The sequence below is a fragment of the Pithys albifrons genome, chromosome 3 (genome assembly GCF_047495875.1).
Source record: "Pithys albifrons albifrons isolate INPA30051 chromosome 3, PitAlb_v1, whole genome shotgun sequence".
In the NCBI taxonomy this organism is placed as follows: Eukaryota; Metazoa; Chordata; class Aves; order Passeriformes; family Thamnophilidae; genus Pithys; species Pithys albifrons.
Window position 1 is genome coordinate 14,438,911 of NC_092460.1, and position 18,496 is coordinate 14,457,406.

Consider the following 18,496-nt stretch of genomic DNA (forward strand, 5'->3'; position numbering starts at 1 on the left):
TGGACACTAAGAAGAAGGATAGAATACATGTCTGACATACCAAAGAATTTGACATGGGATCTCTAAGTCACCACAGAGTCCTTCAAATTACTTGATTTGCACCAACACTAATATTCCTAAACAATATGCAATTTCAGAATTAAGTCAAGATTTAAGTATGTAAGCAGAATTGAAATGTCACTTATCTTTTAAATTCTGATCACTTTACTTCCACCTTTCTTCCTCTCAACATTCATTTAGCTGAACTTTTATGTCCCTGAGCACAATACTCACAATATTTGGAGGGCTGAAGATTGTCCCATTTCCCCAGAAGCACTTTTCCCACCAGACCCTGATTCCTGCCTGGCATTTCCAAAGACACATAATATTAAACAACCACACAGAGGAGCAGAGCTTTGCCACAGGTTACAAAAAAAAAGACACAGAAATTGGATGAGCCAAACTCAGAGTTCTGCCAAAGGAACAAGACTCTGAAGGAAAAACTACAGTAAATATTCACTGGCAGTTAAGGAAGAAAAATGGGCATTTAGTTCACTGGTCTAAGGAGAGAAGCAGGCAGGAATCACAGGTTAATTCTGCTCTGAACTTGAAAGTCACAGTAGCAAAAGGGATCATGGATCCCTTGTTAATCTTCTCCTTCCAGCTCCAATGTTGTGTTGTAGCAGGAGGGATGTGCTTATTGATAGCCGGGTTAGGCATTGAGAGCTGCTCAGAAGAGCAATGGTGGGAGGGAATTACATGAAAACAAGCTCCTAATTGCTATTCCTTTTCTGTTGAGGATCATGCAGTGTTCATGAGCAAATTAAAGCTCAGATTTTAGCAAATTCACAGCCCCATTGCAACCATCCCATAATTTCTAAAGTGGAATAAATAATTTCCAGTTAATAACTCTGTTGCATTCTGTCTCCATTGCATAAAGATCACTGTCCTCAAATTATTCCTGGTCAATTAAACTTCACAAGTTTGACTTTACAAGCTGTGAATGCTTGAAATTTGAGCTGCTGCTCAGGGGTGATATTGATTCTCTTCTCTCCCTGGTTGAGTGCACAAGCTTGTCTACGAACACTTATATTTAACAACTGAAAATTCATCTTTTACAAATACACAGGTGTAACCGAAATTTGTTTCCTTCATAAAATTTGGCTACTGAAATTCAATTACAGAAGTTAGGGCTTAATTTGATTTGACTTTTGTGTTTCAGAAGCACCTAGAGTCACGTCCAGCCAAGGTTAAGGGCCTCTGGGTGCTACTGAAGCAGTCTGTGTCTGGCAAATAAATGTCCTAGAGCCACATAAAGAGTTCAGAAATGGCAATACACTTATACACAGTAGAAATTGAAGAAATTTAGGGTAGTTGCATTTCTTCATATATTTTATGGCTACTGAATAGTCACAGTACAATTTTGCATACCTTGGGAGACTAATAAATTCCAGCACAGGACACAAACTCTTCACCAAAATCTGTTACACTGTGTTCAATAGTAATTCAAGCCTCTGCTTAAGCAGTCTCAGTCCCCAGCAATGAGAACAATATTTTTTATTGGAGGTAACCTGTTAGGCATTTTAAATAGAAAATATGAGCTCAAATGGACTGCAGTTGATCGAACTGTGACATTCAGTGAACTGTGACCACTGTGACAGTAAGAGTGTACTTCTGTAGTGAGGCTGCAAAAGTGAGAAGCAGATTAACAGGAAATAGGAAAACAGCCCATGGGGTAATAGCAGTACCTGGTTGCAGCATGGGGAGATCTCCTGGGCTTGGGCCAGCAGGTTGGAAGAGCAGCATGTCAGGAAAGCACAGAGCTGGTACCAGTCCAGGAGAGCAGCTGATCAGGGGGTTCTTGCAGACACCAGGGCATGGCTCCTGTTACATCTCTTGAACGTGCTGTCCCAGTTGAAGACAGGAGACTTGGAGTGTCCCTCCTGGATTTTCTGAAAGAAGAGTCCCCCTCTGGACACCTGGCCTGCTGTTTCAGGGTGCAGATGCACGAGTAGCCACAATCTCTGAGCTCCACAGCACTCCATGGTGCCACTCCTGCTTTATCAGGACTGTAGTGTTTCCCAGGCTGGAAGTGTCTGTGTTTGGAGCCAAATTCTGCAACTGGCACTATGAACCGTGGGAATATAAGGCCTAGATCCTTGGCATGTTTATCCTTTGTTATACCCTATACTTCCATGCCCAGAGAGAAACCCTGCTGAGACTATTGCCATTCCCTGTGCCACTGAACTCCAGTTCCATTCCATCCACTTCAGCTGGCTGATGTGGGAAAGACAGTGCTTAATTTCAGCTTTAGTAAGTTCTGGCAAACCTTTGCTTCAACCTAAGCCTCCTAATTTTGAAATCTTTTCTTTAAGCAAAAAAACTTCAATATTTGTAAACCCCACTTCATTTGCTCAGAGTTAGAAGTTTTGCAGTTACTCAAGGCAGCTGTGTCTGTCCTTCTTGGCTTTCTAGTGTCCTCAGAAACTTGCCACATGGGAAGACTACTTAATACAGTTTATAAGCTTAAAAATGGGATTTTCAGCAGGAGAAACGTGAGTTTTGGACAAGGAAATGGAAGTGGAAGAGCATGAAATGCTTGTATTTTCTTTATTTGATTCCTTCACTAAATGGTAAATGGAAGATGCAAACAGTTCTGGAGGCACACTGGGGAAGAGATCTCTTCAGGCAACAGGGGTTTCTGCTTGGCAGTTCAGTCATCATGGGCTTGGTTTTGACAAGAGTGAAATTTAAGAGCAATGAGACCTGACTTACTGGGAAAACAAAGCAGGAAGAAATGCCAGTGATGCACACAAGAAACATGATACGGCTGCGGGAACTGAACTCTGCAGTTCACCGGCCTCATCTTTGATAATCACAACAGCTGACAAACCAGCAAACTTCCTGCCTCTGTTTCTCTGATCCATGTGAACTGGTTTGTGTCTGACAAAACCAAGGCACAAACCCCACAGCCGCTTGGTTTGCACTGCTCAGAGATCACAGGAATCCCTGGCACCAAAGTTCTTTCTCATTTACAAAGAAATGCATTTGATTTGGCTTTCCTTCTCTTCTCCAGAAATTTCTACTATGTTTAAAATTATGCAAAGGCAACAAACTCTAATGTACAATTAAAAGATACATGCACTTGTTAAACATATTCCAGACCTGCTGTAACAGCCTCGTGTTCCCTTCCACACTCCCTGACTGCACCAACACTGTCACACAGACTCTGCATCACTCAGCATTTGCACCCACCGAGGGCACCAGTCCTTTACAGCACTGCCATGAGCAGATTTCTTGGCATTTCCTTTGTATTTCAAGCCATAAACAGCATTTCTTAGGTAGGATGGTCTCAGTAATCACAGCTATACCCCCTACCATGAGGATACACCAACACAGCTGGGAAGCTCTTTATGGGAGCAAACCTGGAGCCCCTCTCCTTCCAGTTCTCATTAAACTCAGAGGAATGTCAGACTGGCAGACTCTGAACTTGCCTTTAAAACACTTTCAAGGAGGTAACACAGCATAAATGCTATGTTCTTGCTTTCTCTCAAAAGGAATCCTGTCTCCGCAGAGAACTGGCAGGAAAAACAACCAAGCCACTTATACTTTATTTCTTACTTTCAGCTTATGCTTAATTTCTTCCCAATGTCCCTGTTCTTTAGCCTGCCAAAAAACGCTCTCTGGGCAGCATCTTGCAGTCAGATGGATGTCACAGATTCCCTGTCATGTGTTTTTCACCTCATTTAGGTGGTGCAGGTGTCTGAGCCCAGGACAGTCCCTTCAGGAGGGGACACTTGCTGCACTTCTGCTGGGCTGCTCTCCTGCTGGGCTGCAGTTCTGCTGGGCTGCAGTTCTGCTGGGCTGCTCTGCTGCTCCCAGGGCAGAGCTGGCACTGGCCTGACCTCACACAGCCCCACAACCTCACTCACATCTGCTTTGATTCAATTCACCCCATAGCCAAAACTCTTCTGCCCTTTGAAAGTTATTGCCTCTCAATAACCTAATAAAAGAAACAGCTGGCAACCTTTAAGAGTTTAGATATGTCCTGTTTGATTTACTGCATGAAAGGGAGAGGAACAGGACTGAAATAATATGGAAGACTGGGAAAAAATACATGGATCAAACTTGAGAACTGCAAAGCCCAGCTATTAACACCATGTCTGGTGGCTCTGGGATAAACGAGATGAACATAAATTTTGTATTTATTAGCATCTCCTATCTCTTTTTCTCCAGATTACACAGGCCATCGGTGCTCACTACACGTGGCTGATATGCAAAAACAAAGCAGCTCCTTCACTGTAAAAATCATCCACCTGCATTTAATGCTCCATGCAAATTTCTGGATACGGGCCCCTGTAGTGATTAAGCAAAACAAGTTTATGGGAATGGTGGCTCTGTTATGGGTGAGAAACCAGCTCAGAAGTGCTCCCTACACCTGGTCTCGAGGGCAGGGACTCCAGACAGCACACAGAGCTGCAAAGGAGACTTCTGAACAAAAATGAATCCTGGGCCTGTTGGAGAACTGGGTTAGGAAATGCTGGGCCATAAAATCCTGTGTGTGCACACACCCTTGTGCTGGAAATACAGGCTCAGTTTCAAATCCAAAGTTCTGTAGTTAGTGAAATATTCTGCCCTTACCTCCTGATTTTTTATAATTATTTTTATTAGCTGCCATTGAGGGAAGATATACCAACAATTTATGCCTTCAGTCTTCTATCGTTTTCCCCTAAAACCACTTGTTTTCAGATTCATTCAGCCCTCCAGTTACTGCACACTCTGAAAGTTCATAAAATCTTGCACAGGTTCCCACAAATGTGGTCTTTGTGGGAGTTTTCTCTCCTCTGTCAAGATACTGTAAGTGCTCAGTTTTTAAATATTTTCCCTGTTTGGGCTGGGAGTTGTGAGGTTACCCTCCTGACTGCTTCATTCTTACTTGCTTATCTTTTGGTTTCCCACTTGAATGAGAAGCTTTTGCACATACCAAGGAATAAAGATAGGACAGGTAGTTATACTTGAATTTTGAAAAACACCACAGTCCCCTGCCTGCAGTGGAGCTGCTGTTCAAACAGCAGTGTCTGCAGGGCTGTGTGGCAGGGCACCAGCAGGATGCTCCAGCTTCTCACCTGAGCAGGGAAATGCTTTACTCAGACATTCACAGCTTCAAGGACTCTTTTCCCTCTTTAATTCAAGTACAACTGCAGCTTCTAGTCTGCACTGTAGCAGCCTGTGGTATGTGTAGTTATTGGTAATAAAATATTCCTGAGCTTTTTTCCTAACTCATAAGCAGTGTTTTTTTTGCTAATGTGAGGAACAAATAAGCTGTTAATACATATTCTCTGAGCTCCAGCAGCAGAGCTTTGGAAAGAACCTGTGCAACAATAAGGCTGACAAGAACAGTGGCTTTGCTGTGTTAATAAACTGTTCTGATGTGTGGTAGAGAAGTAGTTCAGAGAAAGCATGACATGGCATGAGCTAAGTAAACTCATACATCTTGGAAAGTGAAACCACATTATATTTTTATACAAACTTCTGGTACCTTCATTTTCTTTGAAACCCCAGTGGGCTCAATTTTGAAGTGCAGAGCAACCGACCATAGGAAAAAATCATTTTATGATGTCATAGTTTGGGAATTTCAGTCAGCAGATATTATGGAGAAGCTAATCAATAAAGTTATACCAACCTTTAGACCAAAAGACATTATTCTAACTGAGAGATTATGGCTTTCTTCTATTGAAGAGTTAGAACTTTTATCTCAGTGCAACCTGAAAAGAGAGATTCCCTGTAACTGAAGGAAAGGGGCTCAGATGTTACACTGTGCTAAGTCCAAGAGGAACTCCCATCCAATTCACCAAATAAACTTTAGCCAGAAATAAATAATGAAACAGGAGATGTGGCAGATGGTGGTGCTCATGGAGTAGCATGGTCCTATTTACCTTTTCTCCCACTGAAAGGGAACATTCAACAATTTTTAAAAAGAAAGCTCCAGGCAATGGATTTAGAAACTTCTTAAAATAATCTATTTAATACAGGAGATACAGAAGAATTATTTCCAAACTGGGATGTGACATTTGCACTAGCAAGCATAATATCTCTAGTAATACTAAGGAGTTCGAAGACACAAGACCTGTTAATGTTTCCATTTCAGTACACAAACTTGTCATCAACTGGGGGTAAAGAAATCACATCACACTTAATTAAACAAATTAGGGAAAGGGTACAAGTGGAAAGAGAAAGGGGGAGGGGTCAGGGAATGAATCATTCTTCTTTACCCTGAGTCCATCCATCAGTGGTTACAGTTAGCAACAAAAAAATCAAATTAGTTGCACCAGTGGTCTGTTCAGACCTGACAATTTCTGTACTTCTAGTTTAAATTAGAGTAGAATCAATGGAAGTTTTACAAAGATAAGTTAAAGGCAAAGCTTACAAGGCAGAGCGTTCAATGTGCCTGGCGAGACAAGGCTTAGCCTTGCAGGAGTCATTAAGGTTAATGCAATCTGTAGTGGTGTGACAGGAGCTGCTCTGTTTTCATTACCCCAGAAAGCAGCTCTGATTCACCGTGGGGAGGGCTAATTGACACTTTCCAAATCACACCGTAGTAATTGTTTACAGTTGTAGAAAGGGAGTAGATTGTTTTCACTGCTGGTTTACTTGATACGTTTATCCACTTAATCCCTCTCACTTAATTTTCTTTGATAGGTGGAAATAAGAAATAATTTAATTCTAGTATCTTTTGACATGTACTTGTCAGCTAAGAAACTGGTTTGTTTCTCAAGCAGGAATTCAGGTCAGGGGAAGAGCTTGAACTGCCTCTTCCTCCTGAGAATGACCACCTAGCCCAGCTCCCCCAGCTCCTTGATTTGGTTTGGACAGATCAAAAGCATGTTCAGAAAATTAAAAGATGCATTCAGAGTGGCTCAGGCTTTCTTACTAACACAAGCAAAGTGCACGCTGCACGTCTGACCCACCTCTTCTACCTCCTCAGCCTGTTCTTCAGACCCTTGTGTTGTGTGCTTTCCTCACCCATTGCTCAGCTGGAAAGAAATCTGCTGCTCTGTTGCCTTTAGAAGACCCAGCATGTACAAAAGAGCCACTTCAGAGCAGCTCGTCATGTGAGGACAGACTGAAGCAGGGCTTGGAGGAGGTGGTGGCTGAGCTGGGAAAAGCAGCACAGCAGAAGCAGCCCCAGGGTCCTGCTTGGCTGAAGTTCAGCATGAGAAGCCTCCTGATCAAGCCCAGCTCCCACTCAGGGTACAGACCTGGGGGGATCAGCAGCCTCAGGGCCTTTGGCCTCTCATTCCTTGCATTTGCACTGCAGTAGCTCCAGGAGCAAACAAGGACAATGCAGCTGAATAGGTCTCTGGGTAAACTTCAAAAACCAGCAGTTTAGAAACCATTCTCCTCCAAACACCCCTTTTGCCAAGCCCACACAGGGCATTTGGTAGCACTGCCCCGGTGAGGGCAGCTTTCTGTGCAGAGCAGAGAAACACTTTCAATGGACTCTGCCCTTTGGAAAGCTTTCCTAGACAGGGCTGCTTTTTTAAGGGCCCTACTCCATAGAGGTTTGCTAATGTGACCTGGAGATCCTGCTGACAGACCTTTCTTGGTGAGGGATTGCCTCATAAGGGTGGTCTGTTCCAGGGGCTTCTATGAGAACACACAATGCATGTTTAATGAAGCTCATTTTCTGCAGAGAAAGAACAGGGGCATGTGTTCACTTCCAGGAAAAATGATCAGGTCATTACAAAAAGAAAAGAAAAGGAAAAAGGAAGAAAAGAAGAAAGGAAGAATTTATTTATACACTAATAGCCCACAACACCTGGGTGGCAGGGAAATAAGACTCAGATAGTTTGGCAAGGCTGTGGTGGATATGTGAACATCATTAGCATATGAACTTTAAAAAAATATATAGGAGTTATCTTCTATGAAGTCAAATATATTTATTTAACTAGTATAAAATCTGCAGAAATAGAATGAATTCTGCATGAACTACATAAAAAGCAAATGTGTTATAAGCTCCCTGAGTGAACCTGACTGCTTCATGGTATGTAAAACTGACCATACTGAGACTTGATATGATGGTGATGCCAAGTTCTGACTCCCATTTTGATGCTGAGCAGTGCTGTGATGCTTTAGGATGGATAAACCCGTGAGTGGCCACATCTCCTTATTCCTTAGGTGTCTTTTACAAACTTTAAAACTAAGTCAGGAAACTTCAGCTATTGAGGATGGCCCCCATGCAGTGCTACACCTGCTGAATAAGGTATTTCATGCTGCAGGAAATCCCATCTGGAGGCAGCTGTTTCTAAATTGAAAACCAAGGGGGTAAATCCAAGTGCATATGGTCAGGTGTGCGAGGGACCACCCTAGATGTCTAGAAAGGGTAAAGATGAACACAGTGCCAGGGCCCAGCCACTAAATCCAGTGAGAGTTGCTGAAGAAGGTGATAAGTTTGGAGGAAGAAACTACAGATCATAGACTCAACCCTACAAAAACAGTCATCCCAGAGGGTGTTTCAGTGGCATTCCTGACAGCAGTGAAGCAGTTAAGAGAACCCGTGCTGAAGAACAAAGTTAATTCTGCTTCTAAATCTGTGAGTTAAGGTGTTTGTTTGCACAAGAGGTCTCTGAAGCATCTGTACACACTTCCTCTAGCAACTGCTTTATGAATTCTGCAATTTTCTCTCCACATGAGGCTGCAAGCCTCTGTAATTCACTGTCTTTCCCTACATGTGCAGGTTCAGCAGCTTCTCCTTTCAGAGTCAGAGATGGAGTTTGCCAGGGAAATCCAGCACAGAATTGCTTCTTCCAAACACAGACATTTTCAGACTGTTTTAAAGCAGTAATGAAGATGATAGTGGGTCCAAATCATTTCAAGACTCCATCAAATCAATATCTTGTGGCCACATTCCCAGAGCTGCAGGGTCTCAGACTGTACCTGTCCCTCACCAAGGCTGTCTTTTAACACTGGGTTGTTTGTCTGCTGTTTTAGGGTCCCTGAGTCAATGAATTTTTCAGAAGGCTGCAATGTATGAAACCTTTAAAACTCTAAGCCCACTCAGTTTTAGTACCCAGGACTGACAACAACTTCCTTCCTCTGACTATGGCTCTCATCTAGTCTTTTATTTGACTCAATTAGCAAAGAACACAGTGACTAATTTATCTTTTGCATCTTCCACCACATCACATCTCTTAGCTGAGATTACTCAGTCCTACATTATTATGCAGTCTTGACCAGGCAATACTGAAAGGTATTTCATACTGTCAGGTTGCTTTTTTCTCTAAAAAGTTTTATTGTTGTGGCAAGAAAGCATTTGTTTTCCCTTCCCTAACACAATTTCCTTCCTGCTCCCATTTGGTTAATTGAATGTTACTAATTTTATTTGTAGCTGGTTTTAGAATGTGAAAATACCTGATATCCGTCAGCAAAACTCCAACTGGTTGACATGATGATGTTTGGTCATAGATTGGACTTGATCTCAGGGGTCTTTTCCAACCTAATTGATCCTGTGATTTCTGAGAGATATTACCAATCAGTGCTGTTCTCTGCCTTCCTAAGGTTCCAGGTAAAAGCTACACATTTACAGAAACTTTGGGGGTCTTTGATACTGTCCCACACTAAAATCCAGCCATCTGGTGGTAATTAGACCTGTCAATAATTACAGGAGCTGAGGGAACTGGAAGCTGTAAACAGAGGCTTGGAACCACCTCCCCTGTCACAGTAAAGGAACATGGAGAGGTATCAGCTCTGTAGGGGCAACCTGATGTCCTAATTTCAGATGGAAGCCTGAAAACACAGTTCCAAACAGTGACATTCTGTGATCTCAAACACAGCTTTGGGGTAAATATGCAAAATTTGGTTTAAATTTAAAAACTGGAGCCCTAGCTGGACTCTGCAAAGCAATTGCTGCAGACTTTCATTCATACTGTTTTGCCAGCAAGTGAGTGGTTTGCTGGAGCCATCCAACACCTAGAAACAAGCAAGAGAGGAACAGTTCAGGCTTTGCAATCTCCACCATATTCTCCCCTGATGAATTCTGTCTCTCAGGCATGAGATTTGTTAATTCTGTGTTGCTCAACACACATATGTGAGATCTGCAGTTCAGCAGCTCATCCTCCTCCCAAACCAGGTATAATTTTCCAAGCATCTCAGCTCTGCCCAAACACAACATGTCACATTTTCATTTTGACACCACCAGTTGCCTGGCCATGATACACTACCAGATGAAACTGCTTTTCTGAGTAGAGTTTCACTCTGAATTTTTGCAGGTGGAGACCCAAGGATATTTTTGCAGTGCAAAATGACTAAGTTAGAGTCTTAAGGGTGCCCCTGCTGGGTTTTACACAGATCCAACAGGCTTTAATGTTCAATGCTTTTGCTGTCATTTTTCAAAAGAACTTGTGCTGCAAATTTCAGCTAAACCAATGCAAATGCAGAATACATGCATCTCTCGTGCTTATAAAAAATACAGACTGCAGGCACATTTATAACCTTGGGCAAAAAAGTGTATATGAAGTGCTGCAGTGGAGAGAACCAGCAATTGAGGAGGCCTTGACAATGGCCAAGATCAAACTGCCTCAGCAATCTGAGAGAGCATTGTCGACACAAGGGAAAGAGCAAAGCTCTTCTTGTGTGAAGCCCTTTCATAAATCCTTTTTGATTCCATCCTCTGGGAGGCGAGTCCCTCTAAGACAATCTGCTTACACTACTTTGTCAGCAAGACTCTCAGTGTAGTTATGGAGATTTCAACTTCCAATCAATAAAATAGGAGTAAGACTTGCTTATCTTTGAAAAAGGAGGAACTGAAAAGCAAATAATACTGTATTCAGCTAATTAAAGGTATTTGTGTTGGATCTCATGTAAAACCACCACCAACAAAAAATAGGCACAGAAATACAAGAGGTGAGGATTTTTAAAATTTGTTAAGCTATTTCTAATACACTGATACTTTTGTTGACAACTTCTCTAAGAGGCTGAGAAAGAAGGGAATAAAACTCCACATTGACAGCTGAGACACCAGTGTGGGCACAGTTTGGCTGCCGAGAGCCTGCAAGGACACAGCACACACCTCACACATGGTCCCTGTTCCTCCATGTGCATGTGAGGAAAAGCTTTGGGGCTTTCTCACAGCACAGCTCATCTGAGCAGCCACAAAACACAGCAGTGACTCAAACTGATACCACTTTTAAATGTACTGGAAAGAAAATCAGTTAATCAATGTGAAAACTACTCCTGTAAGACTTCCAATCAATGATCTTTACTCTTTCCCTCCAATCATGTTGGCCTTTATTTAAAACCTTTATTTCTTCCCAGATCATGCAGCCTCATACAAGCTAAATAATTCCCTTTCCCTCTATTCCTCTTCCAAAATACAGCACACTGACTAATAAAATGCCATTTGCCCCTCTATCCATGAAGAGGACATCCTAACAGTCACTTTAAAACTAAAAGAGAAGTTTTGGAAAACCTAGAGTATTTGCATAGAACTCTAGGAAAAAAATCCTTCTGTATCTTTGGAGCTACCTCTTGAAAAGATAATCCAAACCTGAAAATGCAGATAATTGGAGACTCTTCTCAGCCTGGAAAGCAGCAACCACACACTTGGAAGGCTCAGCCTCCTGGGTGGGACTCCCATCAGCTGTGTTGGCTTCACTGATGAGCTCCAGTTGTGCATCCCCAACACTTTGTGAAGGTCCCTCTAGTGCTGGTTATTGTTTTGTTCCTGTTTCAAAGCTGGTTGAGATTTTTAAAACATGAAAATAATGAAGAGGTAACATTTATATGCAAATAGATGTATTCATATATATATATATTTACATGTTTGTACCAAAGGAAGGGTTCCTTGCATGAAATAAAAACCTCCTTGTAAACACACTCTGGATATTATCACATGGAGAAGTGCCTCAAAGGAAGAATTGCAGGCACAGTCGATCTGAGTATAAATTTATATTCAGTACCTAAAAGGGGATATTTTTCAGAAGGTGGTGAAAAGGAGCTGCCATCTCCTTTAAATAAAACATTTAATCCTCTCCTCATCAGAAAACCTGTGCTAAAAACATTCAGCCTAAGTATTTTTAAACCCAAGCACTTTCATTTTGACCCTTCCAGCCTAACTGATACGTAACTCCTGTGGATTAATAGCCCTCAGAAATGAAAGAGTACCACACAGGTCTGCAGGGAGCTAACACTCCACATGTGCTTTTTTCCTGTCCTCTGTAGCCCTCTCTGCTTTGAACATGGTTTTTGTTACTGCTCTGTGAGCATTTTGCACCAAAGCTTTGGTGTCCACTTGTTCTCTGAGCTTGGCGTGGCCACGCTGATTATATTAAACCCCTTACAATTTACAAAGTGTTTGGATTCATTTGGTCTATCCATTTGTGCTCCCCAACAAAAGAGCTGGAATGAATGAATCAATTTTTAAAACAAATAGGACTTGACAGCAGAGACACAGATTTGTGTGAATGGCAAAAGGTGCCTAATTAAGAGCTCTAGGGATGATGAGGCTTTCATTTCTCTAATGAAAAGGAGCTCTGTGAGCTTCCGAGTGTTATCCAACTCCAGCAGAATGGATCTCATCTCTGGGGAGAAAAAGACAATTCATTTTTCATTTTCATTTAGTTACAGTTACTCATTTTGCCCTCTGCATGAAACTCAGGTCAAAGCTTTCAGGTGACCATCATTTCCAAATGCTGAAACAGATACTTGGAAGGGATGCTTGCAATTTCCAGGCAGCACAGAGTGACATTTCTAAAATCAGCCTTGCTCACCATGTCCCCTAACAACTTGCCTTAAGCACCTGGTATTTTCTCTCTAAAAATCCAAACAATTCCTGTTCTTTACTCTGTGGGTTCCAGTTATAAGGGCAAGGCTGGGTTTGGATATAAATAAATCTGATTAGACAAGCACACGGGTCTGCCTATTGTCTTCCATAATAAAAATATACAGAACATAAAACAAAAAGTTAATAGGCAGGATTACATCAACTATTGAACTGCTGTTTGCAAACCAGCTCAGAGGTGGTTCCAGCCAACAACAAAGCTTGGCCTGAATGCTGCCACTCATGGAAGGTCCCTCAAGGGGAAAAGGCAGGGTGTTTCTGCATTGGATTACTCCCTGTAGGATTAAACTGGGCTTGCTTAATCCTCACCCACAGAGCACTTCATGCATCTGCCTTAGAAGTCCATTTGTGTATTTTAGATGGTGCTAAAACTGAAGAAAGAGTCATTAAAGCAGGAGATTTACTTGTTTTGTTGTTTTTGTTTGGTTGGTTTGCTTTTCAAATAAAGAAACAGGTCCTTGTGTACACTGGGAAGGACTTTGGGCTATTTTGGCCCACAACTGCAGTACTTTGCTGCTGCAATCCCCATGTTTGTGTGGGCTCTGGGCAGGCACCAGGAGAAGCCAAGCTGCTGGCTTTCCACTGTCTTTGCAGTACTTACACTTTCTGGAAATTGTAGTAATACCAGTATCCAAACTGAGCCTGTGGTCTGCATAAAGAATTTTGTTGTACTGTTGCTTGAGCAGCAGAACCCTGGGGGGAGTATAATTTACAGCCTCTGGATGAGGCTGGACTGCTTCACATCCCCAGAGAGCACTTGGATGTGTCTTCATCAAGTTACTCACAGTCTTTTTACTGAGCTTGTTCTTTAACCCTCCACCACCTCTTGTGATACTCTGCCTTCTCAATGATGTTGCTCTGAAATGAGATTATTGCATAAGAGCAAACTCCTTTTGTGTCCCAAACATTCCTTGGCACAGAGCTGGTGAGCTGTCTCTGCCCTGTTCACCCAGAACGGCCCTGCAGGGACCCACAGCAACATCTCAGGGTGGCTGCACCCATGGGAAATCAGCTGGGGCCAAGGAAACCAGGAGCAGACTCAAAAATTCTTCTACTCCTCAGAAGAGCCATGATTTAGTAACATCTGGGGACAAGTCACAGATCTTTAGTAACATCTGAGTTCAAGCTGCCCACAGGGGAAGGAACTTGAGACAAATCCTTGTGAAAGAGCATCCCAAAGTGCCTGTTGTCCACCAAGACATTGAGCAGCCAGCTAGCCTCAGGCAGGAGACAAATGGAGCAAAGCCTGAAGCAGAATATTTATGCACTGTGGGCACATTGCTGTGGACACATTAGTCCATGCAGGTGAGCAACACGGAGCATTTTGTCCATTGTATCCAGCAGGAAAGGTGGCTCAAGCCTCACACCCCCACAGGCACTGAGGAATCCGGACCAGCAAGCACAGAGCACGTTCCTGCTTTAAGTCTGACCTTATTCATGACCCAGGAGAGACACACACACCTCAGCTGTGCCTGACATGGAGAAGTAAAGGATAAATGCAAGTGGAATCAAAAAGCAGCATTTCCCCCATGTTTAAGCAGGACAGCTGCTGAGGCTGCAAAACCAAGCACAGAGAACCAGGAGGGGGTACCAATGGAAACCCTGGGACAGCCTGGGCACAATGGTGGGTGCTCTGCATCCAAACAGGAGTGACATGGCAACTCCTCTGACAGTGATGCTTTCAGCTGAGAGTTCAGTTCATAGGAAACAAGAGCATAGCTCAGTACCTACTTCTAAAATATTAGAGATAATGAACTTAAACAAAGCATCTCGTTTTTCTTGGCAAACAAAAAGGAAAGTCATTTTAACTAAACTGGCTTCAATGAAACATGAGGAGATGCTGCCAACAATCCAATTTAGGAGTTTGCTTTTTTTTTTTATTTTAGTTCATAACCTTTTGAATGTAGTCACCCATTGAGGCTGCCTTTCTGCTGAGTGGGACTGCTTATTTCACTGGCAGGCTTTAAAGCTCAGTGGGGAAAGTTTCTCATTTTCATTTTCTCCAAGATAAAAACAGTCAGGTGGGTGGAAATTTTATAAAATGGAAGAGGACAGACAGATTTGCTTTCTAACTATATTCATAGTCCCACACACCCCACTAGTACAAAAAAGTAAAGACAAAGGAACCTGCCTATGATTCCATTTTGCATGTAAGTTTGTCCATAACAAATAATGAGAAATTAACTATATGACCCCAACTATTAATACAGATTAAGATTTGCTGGTTTGTGAGCTCAAATTAGAATCATGCAATGATTTGGGTTGGGAGGGAGCTTAAAGATCATCTAGTTCCAACCTCCCTGCCATGCGCAGGAGTGTCACCCACAGCACCTGTTCTGACTAAAAGTAAATATAATACAGAATTGCATTTCTAAAATACAGCCTGACAACTGATGTTCAAAACCTTTCAGAAAAGGATATTTTTGAAGATCTCAGTAAATCTGTATGCAGTTAGAAACTTACTAGGAAGAAATATACCAACCCAGGAATCCATCTCTTACAGATATTACTGTCATGTCTTGCTGCTGAAATGAGGTCTGAAAAATAAAAGTCATAGCCAGATTTTCGTCTATGTAAATACTTGCATTTTTAAGTAATGATTCAGGATTTTTGTAAAAGCCTCCAAACTAGACAAGTTAGCAATCATATTAAATATTATACGAACTCTCCATGCTGTGCTCAGAATACCAAAGCCAAATTTAATTTGCAATACATTTTGAAAAATTTCAAACTGGATTGAATGTTAAAAATGCAAACTTAAAAGTTTGATTATGCTGGAAAGGATTATACTTGAGAACAAGTAAAGCAATGGTCTGTGGGGAAAAGTGGAGAGCAGCTCAACTCCCTCCTTTCAGGTTTGGCCATGACTATTTATCTCCACTTGTGCCATCTGGAAGGCTTGATGAGACCTCCCAGTTTTTGAAGCTGATGTTTAATCTATGTTTTAACAAAGAACAGACACTTTTGCATGTTTTGGCAAACAAGTGACTCCCATTTCAGTGGTGATGACTGAATTTATGATTTCTCAGGCTGATTTAAATTGAAATCCCCAAGCTCTGTTTTGATTTTCAAAGGATATTTTCAAGACTACATCCAAAGGTGGTAAGCCAACACCATTTTTCAGACCATACAAATCAGTCAGACCTTTTCTCCTTGTGTGTATTGTACCATCCCAGCAACACCCTCTAAGGAACTTCATGGAGTGTCCTGTTCCAATTCTGCTGAAGTTACAGCAAACCTGAATGGCATCAAATGAAGGAAGAAAACTGGAATGAAATGAAGTAGTACAGCTAATATGAAATATGAAAGTGCCACATGGAAATTGGCACCAAAATAATTTGCAATCATTTGTGTATTTCCATATGAGTTTGTGGGGGTTGTTTCTCTCCTGAGGTTCTGGCTGCATCCTGCAAACAATGCATGGCAAAGTCTGGCTTCTGCCTCTAGAGTAAACACAGTCTTTGGACTCTGGAAAGAATGAACTTTACAAAGGAAGAGAAATCCCCAAGCTCACAGGACATATAGGCAGGGACTAGCAGGTGCTTCCAGGCAAATCCAGGAGGGCCAAAAGAAAAAAAAAGAGTTTATAAAAACCCAGACAAGCCATTGGACTTCTTGCAGTATCACAGAGTGTTTACTTCAGGCTCAGCAGCAGTCTTGGGCCAAAATTAACAGAGCGAACTCACAGAACTTATTTTTATCTTCCTCATTCTCCCACACAATCATTCATGGATTTATGAGCCCAAAAAGCACTCAAAAGGCTGAAGAGTAATAGTTACTATTTATTTGCTTCTAACTGAAATGAAGAACTATGGCCTTGCCTCCAAGGGCAGCATATTTTTTGATTTTATATCCACACCCTTTGGAACAATCACCTTTCCAAATAATATTTCATGAAGTTACAGGCACTGAGTAATGCTGCAACAAAAGGAAGGATTTTCAAACATTTGCCAGTCTTTCATTTCCTCCCTGGATTGTGGACATTGCTCCCGAGCTGCAAGAGTTGCTTCCTCGAGGGGCGGTTCCAGATCTCCAGCTCCTGTGGCCGCCTGTTCCCTCTGAGTCCTGACTGATAACACTTCCCACTGGGTTTGCTTTCAGAGTGGAAAAATTCATGAAATATCATAAATTTGGGAATAGATTGTTGTGCCAATTATTCATGAGCTCTGCACTATGCTTTTAATTTTTATTAAAACCAAAACCTCCAAGTCAAAGGCTTTTTCCCTTTCCTCAGGAACTGTAACTTCTCATGAAAAGCAGAAAGCACCCACCAAAGTCTGCATGTCAGGAAGAACTCCCTTTCCCAGTGCAAAGAGCAGGTTCAAGCTGAATTTAAGCAACACTTCTCCCTTGGCAGGGATCTGATATGCTATAAAGTGACATTACTTGGACTGTTTTTCTGTCAGCAGAAAGACAGGGAAAAAATGCTCTTCATGGACATAGTCATCTTTTTCTGGGTAGAATTTCCAACAGTACAAACCCCCTTTGAGTGCTTATGTGTTTAATGGGTGTGCAGGGCTGCCCTGGACTAACATATCCCAATCTGCTCAGCACAGTCTAGTATCTCAAATCTGAGAAAGCAGTCCATTTTATGGTAAAATATAGAAGTGCAAAAATCTGAGATGATGACATTTCATGCTTGTTCATGCCCCGTTACTGACAGAGTGAAACAGCAAAAGTAAATACTTTCCTTACCCATCACCAGTCCTAAACTCAGGTGCAACATCCAGCTACACCAGGTCTCTAAATCATCTTGAAAACTAAGAAAACATGGTAGTTTTCTCTTTTCTTTGATAACTTTGTCTTCCAGGAACATGCAAAAGGACTTTCCAGTTCTTGCTTCTAGCACTGTAAGAAGAGCAATGAATGGATAAAGAGAGCAGAGAGCACCCCCAAGTTACACAGGCTTGCAATCCAAAGAGTATCTACAGGAACAATTTATGTCTTGATCTAGTGATTAAGCTTTGAATGTTGACAATTACTAGCAAATCTCATTAAAAATTGGTCATTCTGTAAAAATAGAAAGAAGGACAGTGACAGTATCTGCCTTTGGATCAACTCAGGGTCAGTAACTGAGAGGTTCTGACCTCCTTTACCTGTCAGTGTGAACAGAAGCAGCTTTATCCTGCTGTGGGGATGGGAAAGGGCAGAGAAGGGCTGCCCCACCAGTGGGAAGCTGGACAGCAGGCTCCAGTGTGGTCTGGGAATACAAACACAAGCTACAGAGCCATAGCAGTGCTCACCAAAATTCCTATTTCTACTGTGGGAAGAATTATGGGCTACTTTTTGTACAGCAGTTAATCTAAGTATGCAATTCTGAATAACTTGGTTTTGTATTTAAATAAATCAGCATTCTCTCTGCCAGTGATTCCTTCTTCTCCAACATAATGTAAATAACACTTTATACATTTCATTTTTATGGTCTCTCTGATTGTATCTTACACTTTCCTTCAACAGCAAAAATTATTCATAAATAAGAATATATTTTCCCAGTAAGAGGACAGTTGGATTATTTTTTCTGTCACCTTTTCAAACACCTTTACATTGTGTGACAATTACCCATTCACTGGACTCCTTCTGCTGGAACACTTTTATGATTTTATTTTCTTGTCCCTCTAAAGCTCAGGGGCAAAGAAACCCAGTGCAATGTACAGATCCCTGTGAACTCAGTTCTGCCAG